Source organism: Nesoenas mayeri (genome assembly GCF_963082525.1).
Source record: "Nesoenas mayeri genome assembly, chromosome: 1".
Classification (NCBI taxonomy): Eukaryota; Metazoa; Chordata; class Aves; order Columbiformes; family Columbidae; genus Nesoenas; species Nesoenas mayeri.
Window position 1 is genome coordinate 35,038,291 of NC_137541.1, and position 18,864 is coordinate 35,057,154.

An 18,864-nucleotide genomic window follows, 5' to 3' on the forward strand; every position below is an offset into this window, starting at 1 on the left:
TAGATACAGAACTAAACACAGAGTGAAACATTCTTCCCTTAGATATCCTCTGGTGGAGCTCTCCACATGAAACATGGATTGGATCACAGAACCCCTTCTCCCTCTGCATAAACACACAATAAAGCAGTCACCGCAGACAGTTGTTTTACGTGGTATTCCCTAGACACAGAGGAATCTCCATGAGACTGTGTCCTCTCCTGTTTTATGTGCTCGTGGTTTCTCTTTTCATTTTCCTTCCCTTAAATCTGTCTTTCTTACTGGTATATTGGGGTAGAACTGCTTGGTTTCACCACAGCTCATTAACCCTGTGTTTACCAGTAGTGTGTCTGCATAACTGTTCACATGGCATCATTGAAAGGTATAATAATAGAATGTCCTGAGTTGGAAAGGACCCACAAAGATCGTCGAGTCCAACTCCTGTCCTGCATAGGACAACCCCACATTTCACACCATGTGTCTGAGGGCATTGCCCAATCCCTTATTGAATACTATCAGGCTTGTGGCCTTGACTACCTCCCTGGGGAGCCGGTTTCAGTGCTCCACCACACTCTGGGTAAAGAACCTTTTCCTAATGTCCAATTCAAACCTCCCCTGGCTCATCTTCCTGCTATTCCCTGGGTTCTGTCATTGGTTACCAGAGGGAAGAGATCAGCGCCTGCCCCTCCTCCTCTCCTCATGAGGAAGCTGTAGACCATGATGAGGTCTCCCCTCAGTCTCCTCTTCCTCAGGCTGAACAAACCAAGTGACTTAAGCAGCTCCTCATACGGCTTCCCCTCTAAACCCTTCAGCAACTTCATAGCCCTCTTCTGGACACTCTCCAGTAGCTTTAAATCCTTTTTATCCTGTGGCACCCAGAACTGCACACAGAGCTCCAGGTGAGGCCGCACCAGTGCAGAGCACAGCGGGACAATCACCTCCCTCGAACGGCTGGCAATGCTGTGCTTGATGCACCCCAGGACATGGGTTGCATCAAGAAGATATAAGAAACATTTCAGCAGAAATATATGCTGTAGCAATATAACAGTACCCATCTGACTCTTGGCTGATTTTCATGGCCAAAGGCAAAATGAGAAGTAATAACTAATTCTACAGTAGATGAGGATTTAAGGTTTCTCATCTTTTCTTTACTGAATATTTAGCTAAAATGCATTTTATAGCTGCCAAAAAAATTATAGCACATAACACAATTTGCAGTTCCATTACCCAAGATAAATTAATACAGTATGACAAAGTGATTCAATGGACTTGCTCTGTTATTATTACCTGTTTCAGAACTCCCAAATAAAATCAGTCAGCTGCAATGTATGCTGTGTGTCCCAGAGCTGCATTAGCTCTCTTGGTACCTTAAACATGAAAAACTACTGGAAAAGGAAAGGTTATATTAACGCATCTAAATATCGTACCAAATAATTAAGTTGTCTAAAACAGAAGTAACCAACTTATTTTAGGAACTTCCTTATACTAGCAATTTGGTAATATTAGTAGTTAATAAGACAGATATCCTCAAGGGTTGTTAAATTACTTTACAAATGACAGTCCAGGAAATAGTCTTATTTGCATTTTAAACTGAGGAAATTGATGAAAAAAATTGATGATGATGTATAAGACATAAAAGAACAGAAATGGTGGCACAGATTCATCTAACAGCATTTGTTTGGGTCAAGCTAGAAGTATAGTCAAACCACATTCTCTTCATCAAGATAGAGGATAGTCCAGTAAATACAATTTTGACATTATTGAAAAAAGGCCACAGGCTTTTTATTGCCCTTACAGTGCTGGGTCAGACGACTTGCCAGGGCTTGTCTAGGCAAGGCTTAGCCATAATATCAATTGTCTAGGAGTGAGGTAACCATTGTCAAAATTTGCTTTATCTTGGGTTTAGTTCATAATAACAAGTACTTATTCTATGTGGATTGAACAACCTAGGAATCTAGAGCAAAAATTGGAAGGATGATTTGAGGTCCCAGACTGTAAATACCAACAGCAGTGGTCAACAAGCTGTCACTGTACAAATGCAGCCTCACTAGTAATGTGACACCAGCTGTAAAGAGAAAATCAAAGAGAAAAAATGAATAATGTGGAAACAAAATAAGCAACATATAAGAAGTCTGTGCAAAGAAACCATATGAAAATAAATCTAAGCAGATGCAAGGCTGAGGAAGAAACCCATGTCATGAACATCACACCATCTGACAAAGACCTCAGGAGTCTGATGATTTGTTATAGACTTCCCTTCTCCATTCTTCTTCAGAAGTACTGAAGGGTCAGCCTTGGGTTCAGAGGGACATTGAAAGGCTGAGCACAAAACCAGTGAAAAAGAGGGAGATATTAGAAAGGCTTAGTATAAAAATGTTAAGAATATAACTGATGAAGATTTTCTGTGTTAGTTAGGACTATTAGACTGTTGAAACATTAACTGGGCTAGCAATAAATTCTTAGCTGCATATATGCATTGTTAGTGCCTTTTGCTCGTAGCTGAATTTTGAGTGCAGTGAGATAGAGGGCCTGGTCAGAATCTAAGGCATGTGGACTGCTGTAAGCAACATGGTCCTCTCTTAACTGTTCAGTTCCACTCCCACTCTCTCCACTTCCCAGAGCTCAGACAGTCTCTGCCAGTAGTAATACTCCTGTGTACAGACTCAGTTATGAATTCTTACTCTAAATTTAGAGGAAATTACACTGCTTTCAATATATAGTAATTATGGTACATTTGAATGCCAAACTCATTTTCTAATATGAATTTTCAATAAATCATATCTGTTTTCAGAAGGAGGAGCTGAACTCTGGGTCAGTTTTAAACATAATTATCTGTCAATTGTGAATAACACTTTTCCACAACAGGGATTTCATCCTTCCTGATAATGGCTCTACTGTTTTCAGTCTTAAAATATATGACATTGTTGCATTCTGCCCACTCTGGAATGGCTGTGTTTCAATAAGATGTAAAATGACATTCTTCCTGATATTTACGCCAAAGAAACTACTATGTAAATGCAATGTCATTTTTATTATTAATCTCTTTTCAGACCATTCTTCATAATGCAGAGTTAGCACTTTTCAGCTATCACATTGTAGAATATCCTCTTTCTTTCTTATGTTTGCTATCAAAAACACTATGGCAAATTAATCTTGTTCAGTAGCATGATGCCCCAGCAGGAACGCTGGGAATAACAAATAAACACACAAACAACACCCCAGCTTTTTCAAAACCATTGTTCCTGCAACAGTAGCTTCAATTTCTTTAGAATTTGTGATTTCTCAGTAGGCGAGAGTAGGAAATTATTGAAAATGAGCCTAAAATAAAAACAGACTTAAATAAACTCAGCTTTTGGTACATAAAGTCCTGAGCAAGGGAATTTAAATAATTCCAAAAGTGAAATGTCATAAGACTAATTTGGATTCACAGGGAGCTGTCTGGAATCAAAAAGTGATTGGCCAAAAAGTAAAAATGGTGAGAAATTGCTTAGGCTTATTAAGAAAATAGTACAGAAGCACAAACAGACAAAACTGGGAGTGGACAAGTGTAAATGTATAAAATCTAGCAATGGATAATAAGCTAACAAAAGATAGTTTAAAAAAAAAAAAGAAAAAAGAAGAAAAAATATATAAACATTAGAGGGTATAGCAAAACAAAGTAAACTGTCTTGAACTTAATGGAGAAGGTGAAATATTAACAGATGACATAGTAAGGGCAGAAATGTCCCACGGTTTTTCACTTTCTTTTTAACAAAAAGATTAATTGTGATCAGATGCTTTACAAGATCGCCATTAACAACAAAGGGATGTGAACATAGCTCAGACCAGAATAAGAATACATAGGAGAATATTTAGGTATTTGGGAAAGTTATATATATATTGAAGTCACAAGGCTTGAGAAAATTTATCACAGAGCAAAGCAATCTTTGAATTGTTAGTGATTATCTTCTGGACTTCATGGAGAATAGATGAAATTTGTGAGGGATGGACAAGGATAAATATTGATTTTACCTTTAAGAAAAGGAAAAATAAACACCTGTGGAATAAAAGATCAGTAAACATAACTTTGTTATGCAGAATGGGACTGAAGCAAATTATTAAATAATTAATTTATAAGCTCCTAAAAGCAATGAAGTGACATTAAGCATCCACTATCCATTTCTTGAGACCAAATCTTTTCAATGACTAAATTGTTTGTCTTTTCTGGCTGTTTCTTCCTCACTAAACAGAGAAGGAGTGCAAGCCAAGCTGTGTATGGAACAGGAGAATGTTTTTGATACAGTCACTACCAGGAGAAAAAGCAGGAGGAAATGAACCACTGAATGGGTTAATGAGAATGATCAGTGTCTGGCATTTTGGTTCTGCCTGAACACAGATGCATAGTAAGTTAAAAAGCCATTTTTAAGGCAATTGTCATTAAGTTGCATCACACTGGAAGATCATATTAGGTATGGTATTAGGTATTAGGCACTACAAATAACTCCAGTCAGTGTTTTCATGAACAATATGAATAGTGGAAGAGCTCCTTATAGCATTTGTGGATAATTGAGCTGCAAAGGGCTTCAAGCACTTTAGAGAGTAGGCTTAGAATTCAAAATAAACTTGATAAATTGATGAAATGGGCTGAGATCAATATGGCAAAATTCAATAACACCACCTGTGAAGTACTACAGGAAACTCAAGTGCACACATATAACATTGGAAATCAGTGACTAACTAGCTAGACTGCACAAAAAAAAAGGACCTGGGGGTATATAAGGACTGAAAACTGGATAAAAGTCAACAGTGTGCTGTTGTTGAAAAGAAGATAAATATTTTGGGATGTATTAGTGGGAGTACAGTGTATAAGAACAGAAGGCAACCATCCTGCTGTACAAGGCACTAGAGTGGCATTGACTGGAGTCTGGTGTTCAGCAGCACACTTTGAGAGAGATGCAAATAAGCCAAATAAAATGCAGAAGACAGCAATAACAACAAAATGGTTTAGAAAAATACAAACTGCAAGAAGAGGTTGAAAGAACAGAATATTTTTAGGCTAGAAAAGTCAAAAGGGAAAGAAAGATCCAATCTGTCATTGCACTCCATGGTCTGTCACAATCTTCATGGCTCAGCTCACTCCCCCTGAGTACGTCTCTTTACCTTGTCAGTTGAAAAAAAAACAGAAAAAGAAAATCTAGACTAAATTCTTCCATATTACCAGCAAACCAATAGCTGAGTGGATTAAAACTGAAACAGCCTACTTACTTTGACAAGCCAATTGTCCCATCTTTAGACTTCTCCACCTAAATCCTGATTTCTTTCAGCTTTTGTCAATAATCCTGTGTCTGTAGTATGTAAATTAATCTGCCTTTGAAAAAGCGCTACTAGACATTACTAACTAGATTTAGTTCAGTGCATGATTTATTAATTGGGATATTTATGAGCATAAATAGAATTGTCATTTTTAGGACCAGATACTTGTAATATGCATAATCCTTAAAATATGCAAGATAAAGATAAAAATATAGCTTATTATCAGGAAGCCATTCTAAATCAGCTCCAAAATCATATCAATTAAAATGACACTTGTCAGCTGATCTCCACTTCTTTAAGGCTACCATGCTCCTACAGTACCATAAACAAATTAAACATTTTCACAAAAGAAACCTAGCTTATTTGTGACACCTGAGCACAGTAAAGTTCCCTTACTTCTAACTAAGTAAAGAATTTCAGCTAGAAGATTACACTACATTTACGTTGGAATATGAAGCTGGAGGAATGGTAGCACATTATCTCATCCTGTATGTCATGACCTAGATGTAGCATTGAAACTTTATTTGAGTAGGGAGAATGTCAGAAGGAACCTTCATTTTCTTATTCAGGTAGGAATCAAACAAATGTTGAAAAATTTGCAAACCAAACCCCACTAGATATGAACAACCTAGAAAACTGACTCTTCGGTCAGATAATGGTGTTTCTTTTCCAAGACTTGTATTTGCTCTTCAGTTTTGTTTTCCCATTGCTGATTTCACAGCATATTTCCCTTGCAAACAAGTCTCCTTTCTACTTTCCTGGCATCTGACAGAGTGGTGACCCACTAAAACATGTGAATAAGTACTGGAAAGTTACTTACATGTTCTAGCAGTGAATTTTGTTTTTCTAGTATTTTCTTGTTTCCTCTTCATCCTGCAATCTGACATGACAGTACAAGGTCTTAATTCCTTGGTAAGGAATCACAGATAAATGGATAAATAAATAGAAAAGCAGTAAGGTAATTGTTTCTAATGGGGGGGGCGGGGGGGGGCAGGGCAGGGTGGTAAAGTGGCATAGTGGTAAAGAAGACAGAGATTCTAAATGCTCCTAAATCAGACTGTTTCTTTTCTTATACCAGAAATTCTCCTATTCATATTTCCCCATGCAGCAAACTCCACATTTTATGAGAATTTGAAACACATCATCACAATTAAGGAGTGAGAAAGCTGTAGAAACAATGCAATATTGCTCCCAAGCTTATTCCCAGAGTAAAAAGGAGGATATCAGGAGAAATCAGGCTGAATCCAGCAGCCCAAGGGAGCTGAGGTTGCAGCAGTTCCACCGCCTGGGCCCAACCAGCAGTGAGACTGAGCACAGACTCCCAGCAGGCACACACACATCACACATGTAGGCACCACATGTATACAAATATATGCAGCTGGCCACGCAGATAGCATGCACAGCACTCACACAAACATGGACAGCAGCAGCGGCCTCATCCTGCTCTCCTTTCTGGCTGAGCAGAATGGAAGACCACTAATGAGAACGTATATATACCTCTATATATCTACATGTGTATATTTCTACACATGTATATACATATACATATATATGTATATATGTACAGAGAGAGATACACAGATGTGGAATGTGGACCCCTCCAACATGTGGGCTCAGACACCCATTCTGACCAGTAACTGGCCCCAGGATCCCCCAGTCTCCCCAGCTGCTGGCTCCTGGTTACAGATGAGTCCCTGAGGCCACAGTCCCACTCCATCTGCTCTAACATAGCCCCTCACACAGACACACACACACATGCACACATATATAGTATGGCCAGGTGTTCCATGTTCCCCAGCAGCCAACCCTGCTGTGGTCTCACCCTCTGTGCTCCTTTTTGAGTGTATAAAGAAGGTTTTGTCGCATAATGTAGCGAGGGGAAGGCAGTCAGTGACTGGGAATCATGCTCAGAAATGGAAAGGAGGTAGTCAATCAGACAAAAGAGAAGCCTGCTCAGGATTATAAAGTAAGGAAGGGAAATGTGCAGAAAACTGATGCAAATCCTGAACCGATAGGAGGGGTTTCTTCAATAAAAGCAGAAGAAAACAGATGGGGATTTATGGACTTGGTTTGGGTTTAAAAAAAAAAAAAAAAAAGAGAAAATATATCCCACTGAGAGCAGAGTTATGGATTGAGAACATGCTTGTTGACTACTGTTGTATCAAAAATCTGTCAAAACTGTAAATGCAACAATGTGCAATACCATGGACACCTCATTTTTTTTAATAAAAGGTTGCCATAACACTCAGTGGGCAGAAACTCAAACTAGTGTTGGTGAATGTTACTTACTCATCCCAATTACTTACCTAAGGATTTGGTTGGGATTGGCAAAACAACATAAGGAAAAATAAAATTCTCAACTGTGATTTGAAAATAAACCAGGGAGTGAGTAGGTGCCCTACAGTTCACAACAAAGAAAGCTTGCCAGATGTTTGCCAATTTATGCATGTCTCTTGCCATGGCCCTTCACAGCATTTTGTATGTAATGGAAGAGAAGCCTGCACAAAAGGAAGGCAAAAAAAATGAAAGAGTAATAGAAATGGACATTTTGCACAATAGGAGAGGGAAAATATGTCAAGTCCATTTTGTCAGAAACTTTCTCTATACTAATCTTCCTGCATAAAGACACAATAACAACATTTTTGTTTTTTCTTATTAGACTTCTTATGAAAATAGCAGTGAAAGGTTTATTTTTGAAGTTGAGTCACCATCCTTGGACATTTTTCAGAATAGTTTGGATGAAGCCCTGAGTCATCTGGTCTGATATTAGAGATGACCCTGCTTTGTGTCAGAGGTTGTGCTAGAGACCTCCTAAGGTTTCTTCCAGCCTGAATCGTCCTGTGATTCTGTGATCCTATAAAGCTTTGTACATTGGAAAGTTCATTTGCATATGTGAAAGCAGCCAAGACAGTTGCCCAATTATGAAAAGCTGGAAACATATCACATCTACGGATGTCTCTTTCTGCAGGCTATCAGTTGCAACCATGCATAGATTCATGGCATAGAAGTCTGAGGTGTTTTTACCTCAAGAACTTTTGAGTTCAAACTGAAGAGTCCATTGAGCCTGAATCCAAAGTATCTTAGAATGTAATTTTTGTGATATCTGTCAGTATAAATGTCATCAAATTTGACACAAGATGAGGCTGAGTTTCAGGGAGGAGCCTGTCTAGCCTGCAGGGATGAGGCAATAGATTTTGAACCTGTACCAACAGCTCCTCTCTTGACAATTGTCTATGAGCAGACTGTTGAAGTACTTGCTTTTCTAGGTTACCATAACAGTGTTGCTGCAAAGTTCATGTTTGCTTTATATTTTTTAATTTGGTGTGACCTTCTGGGATCGACATTTTCTGTCAGCTAAACCTACTTTCCACTGTTCAAGCAGCATGAAGGCTATCACTGATAACTGGCAAGAATAATAACTATACCAAGGAGCAGAAAGATGGTGAAGGTGGAATCACCACATCCCATGGCATCCTATTTAGTGTAATGGCTAAGAAGGAAAATTTCATAGTAATAGTGCTGAAACAGTGCATAAAGTCAAATGATAAATAGAAACTGGAGATGCTGCTTGGGAGCTGTTTACCCAGCAATAGGGAGCAAAAATGCAATGTAAACATCTCACTGCACCTAAATAAAGTTCATATGTAGCTAAAACTCTGCTCTTGTTGTCCCTGTTTAATTTGGTTAGCTCACACCACACTGCTTGTGAATGGCTCACATTTTTATTCTAAGTTACTTCACCCTTTCCTTAAAATTTTCTGTAAATGTGGAAGAGAATGTAAAACATACACAGTAATGCAAGAATTGGGAGCAATCAGAACAATTACTGACAAAACAATGTTCCTTTCATAAATATGGCATTATGAGTATTGACAAGCACAACAAGAAAACTTACTGTGTACAAGATTCTGATTTCCATTCAGGCAAGAAATTAGTGACCTTTATAAGCAGTCATTCATAACACTGGAGAAAATTCTCACTATGCTGAATATGCAGCAGCTGGTGGGATGCTCAAATGTCATGCTTACACTGTGAGGATATGAAACTATTGAAGAGTAAATATGTTAAAAGTAAAATAGCATTAAGGAGGGTTTCGTGGCATGGGAGATTTACACTTCCTAAAGCTGTCCTGAGAACAAGGTTGTTCTTTCCATTTAAATTGCATTCATGGCAATTAAGAGCTATGAAGCGGTTGACAAAGCATTTGTTACTGATGTTACTATAAATATACCACCTTACTTGGAAAGTCATGTAAAAGTTGTGTATAGACTCTTTCTTACGCTATTAGTTGCCACCTTAGTAAGATGGTTATAATGGTACAGAACATTCTTACAACAGAATGCATTGGCTTTATGTTTGTTTCCCATCTTCCAAAAAAGTGTATTATATATTACTCCATATTATCTACTACTACAATATGTTTTGCAAAGACAAATACAGAGTAGGGAGTTTAAAATATTAGAAGAAACACATACAGAACACTAAATACAGTTGGATGTTGATCATGAGTCTATTTTCTGCACTGGCTTCCAGACTTTGTATATTAACTTTCAACTAGAATGTCCTGCATGTGTTTCAGATCCTGTCAAGTTAAAAACTTTCACACCTTTCTGGAGGCTAATCTTTAGCTAACCTAAAATTTATATTTAATACAAGTGGATCAAATAATAACACTTTTTTTTTTCTTGTTCAGATATGATAATTGCTGATATCTTTAGCTAGTATTTTCCATTAACATATGTTAGATTACATCAGTTTACTTAATCTTGTGGACCTAGGAGATCAAACATTGTGGAGGCAAATGATCCCTTGTTACGCCTCATTAGTTATGCTTTCATGAAGAGTAAATTGTAGCGGTGATGTAACCATAAAGAAATCCCCATTTGTTTGCTGAGCATTTTAAGCAAAATCTGCCTTAATGCTTTTAGTAGTACAGTTGATTATTAATGGTTCTGAAATCTAAAAAGCTCTGCCAATCCACTAAAGAGCTAAGTGACATTTACTGTTAGAAAAAGAGTGTCCATGGATCATACTGCATGCGTCTGTCCCACAATTATGAGTTATCTTGAAAGTGAAGACAGAAGACTTCATGATCATTCTACCCTTACCCTTTGTGATAAAGCTGCCAGCCAAAGATGTTAATGGTGATGACTTTGAAATACAAACACTCATCCAATAGAAATGAGTGAAAGAGTGAAGATATTTGCAAGACCCACTGGGGAAAAAAAATCCCCATGAAATGGAAACCACTTTCTGATTCAGAGCCAGACTGCAAGGACTTAGTCTAATTTGTAATGGTTATTAGCTCTATAATAGGCTTTTCTCCGACCCAGGAAAGGCTTACTGGAACTACATCCAAGCAAACAGACAATACGCAAAATACCCTGTCCTCATAAGTTTGTCTAAAAATCACATAGCCCTGACTACCCACATTCAAATATCCCTACTGATTCTCACCTCTAGTACAAGAATGCTTTGAGGGCCATCTCAGGTTTACTAGTAATGTGTGGAACTGTACAAAGAATAGCCAAATGATGCACAGAGGAGAAGGACTCAGTGTGACAGGGATTTTTGCTGGCTGTGCACACTCATCAGTTCTGTGTCTCTGCTGTGAAGTCAAAAGCAGGATCCACTGGATGAGCTTTCTGTAAGTACAGTCCAATGTTAATCATATAGAACCACTTTTCAGAGGGGCTGCATCAGCTCTCAGGCACCAAAGAAGCTCCATGTACTGCAGTGTACTCCACGGCACTATCACAGCACCTAGAAAGCACCTGAGAGGCAGCACAGTCCCAGGTGAATGTAGGCAAGAAAACTCTGGCACCTCGGTGAATGCTGTCATCTGTGGTGCACATGGTGATTTAGATCAGTCATTTATTGCAAATGTGTATATTTTAATGGAAACACCTTAAAACTGCTATATTGCTACATTATAAGGTTTTTAAAGGGCTGTGTGTTTAATTTATTTTCATTTCTCTGGTGAGGGGACTGCTAATCTGCACTTAGTATAATGCATCTGATACATTTTATGGGTTTGACGTATAAGGGTTGATTTCTTTGTCAAAGTATCAATTTAAGTGCAAGCCTCTGCCTTCTACTTTGGGGATATAGTGTGCTATTTAATTGGCTTATGTAGATTGCTTGCTGATTTTTGATACTTTAATAAAACCCTTTGGCATTGCTGTGGTTTTCCATTACCTTACAATTAAGCAGAAAACAAGTCCTTAATACAAATGCAGTACTTTATTAAACATAGAAATATATGCAATAAAAAATTACAGAGTAGCGCAGTCCAACCTGCTGGTTGCTAACAAGGTATAAACATGCTTTTTAAACTTATCAAATAATCTAAAAAAAAAAGGGCTAAAAAAAAAAAAAAGGAAAAAAGTTATTGTAAATAACATGTAGAACTTCCTACAGGCAAAGCGAATGGCAGTGATCTCTGTTTTCTTCTGTACACCTACCTTTTTTCTTATTCACAGTATGTGCCAGAGGTGAACAATTGGGAAGTATTTGACCTGTTATTCCTACAGTTACTTAAGCTGTGTATGCCCTAATATATGTGAATGTAGTAAATCCCAGGTTTGGGTAGCTGCTTGTTCCCTACCCGATGGACTACCAATATCATATGGCACCTTCCCTGATAGTCTATGCTCACATTTTGAAACTTTGTGAGGAACCCAGAGCCAGGGACAATCCAATCCATCTGCAATAGTTGACATGTTGTGATGTTGCACAGATGGAAAGACCATAACAAAATGTCAGCCTGAGGTGGAAATTAACTGTATTTTGTTGGACCTTTCAGCTGCAGCAAGTTATATAGGTGCATTTGGGCCATTTGGATTAGGCTATCTTTTTTACGCTAGATTGATTAAACTGAGCAGCCTGACTTTGTACTGTCATGGTGAAGGACTCCTACTCCCCCACAAAATCAGATGTGGGAGCACTGGGGAACTGGGAGACTGGGGGTGTACATGAGCCCTGTTACCTGATCAGCCAGAGAGGAAGAAGGGATTGAGCAGTCTGTGTTGCATATGGATGTGTGCGTGCTTTGTATGTGTTTTATGTAGGTGCTGTTAAGGTCACCAGATTGTTGCTTGTGTTGATATCGGTTGTATCATGTGTATATTTGTATCTTCAAAGTACATGTCCAGCCTTGCTACAGCCTGGGACTGGAATCTGGACCAGCAGCAGCCATGTCTGGGCAGACTGGGAGGATAAACCCTCTGTGTCCTAAAGTCCTCAGGATCTAGCTACTCCTAGTATTACTAGAAGCTCAGCTTCAAAATATAAGTTCTTCTGGGGGCCATTTTTTCATGCATACACCAGTGTGACATTGTGATGAAGAGAAACTGGAGATGGAGATACTTTAGCATGAACATGAGTCACCATAAGAGGAGTTCCCAATCCACAGGCAAGCTATCTCACACCAGTTAGTCTGTGTGTGACCAGAAAAGTTCTCCACTGATGGTGAGGTTTGTCATCTGTCCCTGTAGTAGTCAGCTCATAGTAAGGAATGTGGACTAGAAGTCCTTTCAATTCTGCTGGTAATATGAGGACTCCTTCCCTTTCTCACAGGAGAAAAAGAAGTGCAGTCTAATTTTGTTACAACTACAAAGCATACACAGTCAATGAAAGGTTTATTGCAAATAAAATATGATTATTTTATTAAAAAAAAAAAATAAAAGAGGAGAGCACCACACATAGACGGATCCCAGGGCACATTTCAAAAAAGCAGGGTGGCATATTACCACACTATTGATGGGACTACAGCACTGCATGGCACTGCAACTCCCCCATCATGTGGTCCAGACCACAGCCGCCATTATACCTACTCCGGCTCAGATCTCTGTAAAGTAAATCAGCTCCTGCTGCTGGGCAGATTGCTGCTCTTGCTCACACTGGCTCATTGCAAACAGTCTCAGGCATCTCTGCAGTCTGCTGTGTGGATGCCCCAAAGTGCACACAGATCAGCAAACTCTGCAATATTAAACTCCACAGTTCACACTCTTAAGCATTCACACCACATTTTTTGTTGTAACTGTGAATGAAGTATGTTGAAATTCTAAGCCTGTAAGCACCAATATTTCAACCAAACTCATTTGTGCACTTAGTGGCTGATCCACAGCCCACTAGAGACAATGGGAAGACTGCCATTAACTTCACATCAGGCTCATAAAAAATGAGGCAGATAACTCCCATTAATGTTAATGAGAGTCATGTATATAAATCACCTAACCACTGATGGAGAAAGAAACCTTTTTCTGTTCTGCTTTTTACACAGCTTCCAGAGTCTGTGATGTTCATCCTCCTCCAATTGCATTGTGAAGACAAAAGGTTTTTCAACAGCCATGTCTTTCTAATGATTTTGCTTTCTGTCAACATAAGTCCGGCTTCATGTAGACAGAATATATTTAATCAGACAGTCACTAAACAATTACATTTTAGCATGGTAATGAACAGACTCAAAATTAGAGCAAAACTATTTCATAGAAGGCAAATTATTATTAGTTCTCAATTATTGTTGAGAAAGTACGCTAACAACTCTTGTTTTCTTTTCCAATTCACTTAACAAAAAGAAAAATTCTTTTCCTAAATTTGCATTTTAACTGACAGAGATAACTATTTCCCTTTTTTCACCCCTCTGCCACCCAAAAGATGGGTTTTTTCTTCCTTCTATGATTGCTTCATAGACCCTTGCCCTACAATGAAGACATCCACAGACATACATATACAGAACTTATAGAGTGGTGTACAACAGGTCTTATTTGCTTTAGCTTACCTTTACTTTCCTCTTTACACATGGGTATGTCCTGAGTAGGCAAGACAATATTAAACCAGGTTGTATATAACTAATTCTGTTCTGCTGTATTAGTCTCTAGTGGAATTTTGTATCGCTTAAAACATTTTTAACACTCATTATTTCTACATACAAAAAATGTTCAGTATTTCAGATGTTCAGTATTTTCTACCTCTTTCTGTTTGTATAAATATATATGTAAGAATTTTAAAACAAATAGAAATTAATTCACTCAATTTAAAGTAGAAGGGAGAAATATAATTTGGCATTAACCTCACTAATATTTAAATTTGAGAGTTATTTCAATAGCTTTCCAGAGGCTGCATTTTCCTGTATATTTCAATAATGACGGTTGGTCAAGACATAGTGCAGGAAAAATGAGCTACGCTTAACTACTTGCCACCATCAGGAGATATTAAAATTCTAGAAAGTCTTGCAAATAGATCTTTAGTTTTCAAGACTAGGCAGCAGCTGCTTTGCTTCATCAGATTTAGTCTTTCTTTGGCTGCTTATCCTTAAGTCCTTAATGTGGCACATTAATTATAGCCCCTCATATGTTCCATTCTTTCAGGTCCTTGTGTCTAGAAATGTTGCCACTCAAATAGCAAAGTGCAAGCTTTCCATCATTCTAATAGTTAAGTAATGGCAAGGCTGTGCAATTGAAACAGCATGAAAGGTCACCTTGACAATACTCTGACTGGTAAAATGTACCTTAAGGCATCACAGTTTTTTATTGTGAATGAGTTGACTGAGTTTATGACTATTCAGGGTATTTTAATAGTTTCCAAGTTTGACACAAAGTGAGAAATGCCATTTTGGAATTGCTGTAGATGATGAAATACATCAAATTCAAAGACAATGTTTACAAATCATGGTTTTGACTATATTGACCAACAACAAAGTGGGGACAGGTAGGAGTTTGAACAAATGATAAAGCTTTTGGAACAGTTAGCACAGGTAGTCAGTATGAAATTTAAACCTGAGCTTAAGCATATAAGAAGCTGAAGCCATCAGCACAGTTCTCAGAAAACTCTATTCAGAATTTAAGCAGCAAAGGCATGGAGCAGAGATCTTGCACCAGGGCTTTGAGAGGAAAAGTTTTATGGCAAATGCCTTTCATAAATTGCCTTTGGTATGTGTTTTATGGAAGGCTGCATCTTATTTCTTAAATTATTTAGCTAGAAAGCTTAAGACCACATTTACCTGGAGAATAACTCCACTAAAGACAGTGGAGCTAACCCAGCCTCAAACTGCCCTGTACTTCCTTTTATGTTTCCTTTCAGGATTGTTAATTGCAGAAATTGATCTGTTTAAGGTCCTTATGCTACATGCTTTAAAAAAACGTGAGGTAAGATCCAAGCTATATGGACTTGGGCAATAAACACCTCATTAACGGAAGTCCAGTCAGCACTTCAGCTCCTAGTCTTCTGGTATTTCCTTCCAAAGGCATGAACACGGGGAAAATACTTGCTACTTGCCTTATCCATTGGTAACATTAGGTAAAGCCCTGAGTTTGGCAAGTCCTGGATACTTCATTGCATACATCAATACTTAAGGATCCCTCTTTCAAGTAGCTATTAATCTTTTATATTGATATTACTACTGCACAAATTTCTGGATAATTAAACTTGAATCAAAGCAGAGCGCTGGATATTCTGAATGACAGAACACAATCTTACACATAGGAGCTGTAAGTTCCTTTACTGAGCAAGGTCTAGCTGTTTGTCTCAAAGTAAATAAATCAGTCCATCTTCAAGACTCCTTTACTGCTTTGTCATATTCTTTATAATGCGGGTACTGACAGAATGGTAAAACCACAACACACTAATGAAAGACTTACAATGCAAAGATCATTTTTCTGCAGTGACTAAAAAGTCACTAGTTGATGACACTATTTTAAAAGGTGCCACCAGTAGCTGACAGAGACTCTAACATACATATATATAGCACAAATGAATAAATTGTAATAGGATGAACAAACAAGAAGCTGCAAAATAAACCTCTTAAGTATATTGTTCAGACTGGTGTAAAATAATCAATTTTAAACTTTCACTTAATAATAAACATTTATCATGTAGCTGTCAGAAAAAAACAAATTAATTAAAAAAAATTTATAGAACAATCAGGGTTGTCAGTATAGACAAAAGCACCTACGGTAATGCATGTTTTGTTTCCTGCTGAGTCTTTTTAGAGCAACTATTCTGCTCTGAAAGGTGCAGGGCAAGTGTTTGCCAGCAGCACACGCTGCAACTCTGACATAGGACAGTATGGTAATGCAGTGCAGTTTAAGTAGTGATGAATTTCTGGAGGCCCTCTTTTAAGACATGATACCAAATTTTGGCTTTAGATAGGGATATTTGCCAGCAAGTACACACACAGGTCTACTGCAAATGCCACCTAACCAGCCACTTTGTGTCTCCTTTTAGAAAGGCAATGACCTAGACAGAAGCATCCTGTGGATATATCTCACATTTTGAAGGCCTATAGAGCCACACTGCAAGAGAGGTCCACATGTTGAAACCAGCTTCATGGTCAGTGTTGAGTAAAATACAAGAGCAAAATTCATCACAAAACAGGAGTCATGTGTAATTAAAAAGCATCACAAACATCAGCGTATATAATATTTTGAATTCATATATGATTAGCTTATTTTTTGCTTTATTTAACTCTAAGAAAGGATAAAGAATTAATTATTAATTATTAATGTTCAGTAGTGATCAAAAGAGCTCTGCCCTGGATATGATCTCATGTACATCAGTCAGCTGAGCTGGATGAAAGTAACTTCATGACATTTCTTTGTGAAACACAAATAAGGTATTCATAAAAGTCATTGTGTTGGCACTGAAACCACAAAACCACAGCCAAATGCCTGATCCTGCCAATAGGTTTGGATGCGTCTAACTTTGACTTCTGGTCTATCCTATTAATGAAAAGTTCTTACACAGCTACAGTTCAACTAAATATTTACAAAAATAATGCAGTACAGAGTTGACCTCAAAATTTCCACTAGTACCCCTAAAGCCAGGCTTTAACCCATCATCTATAAGTGTCTTTGGATGCACTGAGTTAACAGCTCCACAAATGTTGATTTCTTTATGAAGCTGGAAGAAAGAGTTTGAACTTTCTCCACTAAGTTTGCCTGTGCACAGAGGTCTTTTATAATATAAAGTTAAATACACAATCTGTTTTACAATGTTTTCCATCATCTCTCCTCTCCATATGTTCTCCCACTAGGAATCTAATGAGTTCTACATATGAGGAATGACAAGGGAATATGCCTGAGAAATAATTCCAGCAATTATGGCATATGGAGTTATTGTTTTTGAGTCGCTTTTGCCATGAACATTAGGCAGAGCATCTGGGACCAAATTCTGTCTACCTGCCCATGGACATTAGCAAAATCATCATCTTCCATTTGTAAATCCTGCTGAGGTAATCGGCCATGCAGAGAGGACCCTTTCATCAGCTTTATGATGAGAGAGTATATTGAAATACAGGCCATCTATAGTTAGGAGAAAATGCTTCTATTAAGACAGAATAGTTTAAATTGGAAACCATTTTAAGAGAAAATGATAGAGACACATCATCTGTCTCTCTCCCTCCAGGAATTACAAAGAGCCTGTATTCAGTTCCAGGCCACTATTTATCACAAAACTTTTCATATCACTACTGAAGTTTCATAAGAACCAACTGGATCCCAGGAAAAGAGAAAATAACTGAAAAAAAAGTAAAAAGAACAACAATAATAAAAAAGAAACCCATACTCTAAATCAGTAATAGGAAGAATTATATTCTCGACACTCAAATATTGATAAGGCATCCAGAATTAATCATGAAGAGAGAAACAGACTAAAAAAACCTCCTTTGTATGGAGACATGGAGACTAAAACAACTACTGTACATTTTGTGAGTTCTTGATATCAAGTCTATATACTAAAACTTAGTGCTGAAGAATTCAGATTCAGTTTTTGTCATTTTTGTTATGACAGTAAGGAGAAAAGACATCAAGAGATTCAACCAATATGCAGATATGGGGTACACTTGCAACTCCACCTCTTCATCATATTGAAAAAAAAGTCTCAGCAATGTGAGTAACATACATTTTTTACATATTGTTTTCCCAGCTGTGCAGATGAAACTGTGATAGCAAACCCATAGATCCCAGACTACAGGGTCTTTAGGTTACTTCAGCGTTATAGGGAAAAAAAGAATGGCTCTGCTGTTGTAGATGATGCAAACAAAATTTAAGTTATGAATATAAACATAAACAGTTAATACAGAACTTTTACACTTAGGGTTACATATGGGCAATAATATTTCTATTACATAAACTATTTCTTGAACTTATTTGGGCAATAAACTGGTTTTCAGAACTTAAAACCAGACATATGTCAAATCTTTCAGTAATGGTAATATTGATGTGGAGATATTTCATAACGAAAGTCTGTTATCAAAGAATATCTGGACTTCACTTCCTATTGGCACACAGAATTGCCTGTGTAGTAGCAAGGAGGAACTGAAAATAGAGGGAAGGTTCTTTAACCACTAACCTGAATAGGGACAATATGAACTTGCTCATTCAGAAATTTCTGAGCAAAATGCTGAATTCTCAATAGCAGCTGAAGGTCTTATCCAAACCTCACTGAAATCACAAAGGCATCTTGCCATTTCTGCAGTCCAGCTTTGCAGCAAATCCCAGAGAAACATGACACAGACCTTTCCACCACTCTAGAGACCAGGCCCAAGGACCTGCTGTCACCACCACAGCCCCAGCTTTAGGATACCAACTGCACCCC